The sequence below is a fragment of the Octopus bimaculoides genome, chromosome 19 (genome assembly GCF_001194135.2).
Source record: "Octopus bimaculoides isolate UCB-OBI-ISO-001 chromosome 19, ASM119413v2, whole genome shotgun sequence".
NCBI classification, from domain to species: domain Eukaryota; kingdom Metazoa; phylum Mollusca; class Cephalopoda; order Octopoda; family Octopodidae; genus Octopus; species Octopus bimaculoides.
Genome location: NC_068999.1, coordinates 2132746 through 2135245, shown reverse-complemented (window position 1 = coordinate 2135245; position 2500 = coordinate 2132746).

The window sequence follows — 2500 nt, the reverse complement described above, 5'->3', positions numbered from 1 at the left end:
GGATTACAGGTTACCGTTAATTGCATATCCTATCCAACCAACGATTCTACCCAGAAACTGGGACTTGTGTGATTCGGGATCAGCTTCGACGGTTTCCCCATGTTGCTGGATTTTCAGAGTTGGATCCTGTGTACCGTGTCCTCTTTTTTGAGGATCCGGCTGGGCTGACGGCTCGTGTTGGATGGCCTCATACCATCTCCGAGTAGCGGAGGACTGACTGGAACTCTGCTTGCGGGGTTGCCTGGGGTAAACCGAGTAGATGCTCACAAATGGTGGAAGCAGCGACGGGCTGCAACCGTGCATGCTCCCATTTATGACCTTACCTTTCACTTTATTTGCGTATCCCTACCACAGACAAAATCCCTGGGGTGATTTCTCTTAGTACACTTGTAACTTGGGCTCCCTACTCTACCCTAACCCTAACCCGACCATTTCTAGTAGTGAGCCATTCGTTAAATATTCTTTCGGAATGACCATAGGGTGTTCGGGAGTCATTGAAATTCTGCCGAGCATATCACCCTTTAAAACTTTCACTGACTCCATACTCTGCCCTGGATCGATGTCTTTCTCCCAATTCTCTGACTGTGATCTTGAGACCATATTGAGATATAGACCAATGAGTTTGTATGTAACTTATAGGTCCCGAATAATCCCTCAACCTCCTCTACGTTCAGTAACATACTTCCGTCACTACACTTCCATAACCCTGGCCCCATCCAATGGTTTGATCGCCTGCCATCTTTCGGTAAAACATCTTCAAATTCCTTTCTTGGTGGATGTAGAATTCAACTTTATTGTCTGTAGCTGATGCTGACATCTACCGACTTTCATGACATCCAGAATATTGATTTCTAACACTGACATAAAACCCTTGTCTTGTAAGAGGTCGAGTAATTGATAAAAATCGATAAAGCTACTTCACTATTACTTTAGAGTACGTGGTATTTATTTTAAAGCTGAAAGGATGTTCAACATTTCAGACAGTGGTTCTTCAAGAAAAATCTGAGAGAAAAACGAAGTCATAGAGAGGCAATATTACGGTGGTAGAAGACGAATGATACTTCTCTATTATTTTTCTTTATCAACCATGGAAAGATGAATAATAAAATCAAACTTAAAAATGGGTTTTTCACTGAAAATAAAAGCATACGACAGCTACACGCACTGCTGCTGTCGCTCCTGTGGTTGCTGCGGCGTCATTAAAACTGTTTTCTCTTTAAGGTTAGAAAATACTCCGGCTTTGTTAAGGTTTTTAGTCCCTTACAAAGCTCACTCTCTCTCCTTTATATTGGGGCATTTTTAATGCAGGGAATATGGGGTCAGCAGAGCATTTATTTATTTCAGACAACTTATATTCACTCACCAGTGAATGTGTATGTGAGTACACACACACTCGCGCGCGCGTATATATACATACATACACATATATATATGTGTGTGTGTGTGTGTGTGTGTGTGTGTGTGTGTGTAAGAATGGAAAACAAATTTCAAAGGTCAAATCCCTATGTTTTGATAAAGGGATTTGACCTTTGAAATTTGTTTTCTATTCTTGCCTGTATCCTTATTGCTCCTAAGAGCGTGAATGAGTTGCGTTGTATTAAAGGATATCCTTTTTCATATACCTTTCCTAATTATTCTATATGTATATAGACGTACGTCTGTGGAATACTCGGTCATTTATTAATAATTAGCTAGAACGATTGGTACAAAAATATTCGAAAAAAACAATCCATATTAAAACACAAAACCAAAGGTCAAAATCAACAAATTGATAGAAAAGTTGGTTTCCATATCTTTAATATGGCGAACCAAGAAATTATACTTTAATTAAATTAGAGAAGAAAATATCATCAGCTGCCTTACATTGCATTAAATGTATTAACACTGACTTCACTATTTCTTCTCTATGCAGCTGGTAGCCCTGGGTATCTCTCCACAACGGTTAATCTAGTCTATCATACTACAGATACTTTCACCAATACCGTCTCTATATATACCCTGGTCGTCTTAGGTCTATTAGTACTGATAAGACTATATCTAGATGATGAAGTTTAATAAAGCGGAAACATGGCCAGAGTTTTCCCTGTTCTGCCAAAGATAAAATCAACTCCCGCTGCAATATGTATCTAATTAGTTTTTACTGATTTCGTTGCAGAAATTGCCATCGCTGCCATATTTGATCAAATCTAATCGTGAATTTAATGATTTTCCTCATTATTAAATGTTATTGCATCACTATATTAATTAGATTAGGTCTGAGCAAAATTTTTCTCTTGATTAAATATACTGGTGCATCATTCCGTCCAAACAACGTGATGTCAATCATATAAATCTATGTCTGTCTGTCTGTCTGTCTGTCTGTCTGTCTGTCTCTCTCTCTCTCTCTCTCTCTCTCTCTCTCTCTCTCTCTCTCTATATATATATATATATATATATATATATATATCCATCTACCCACCTATCTATTTATCTATCTATACATGCGTGTGTGTAGCATATA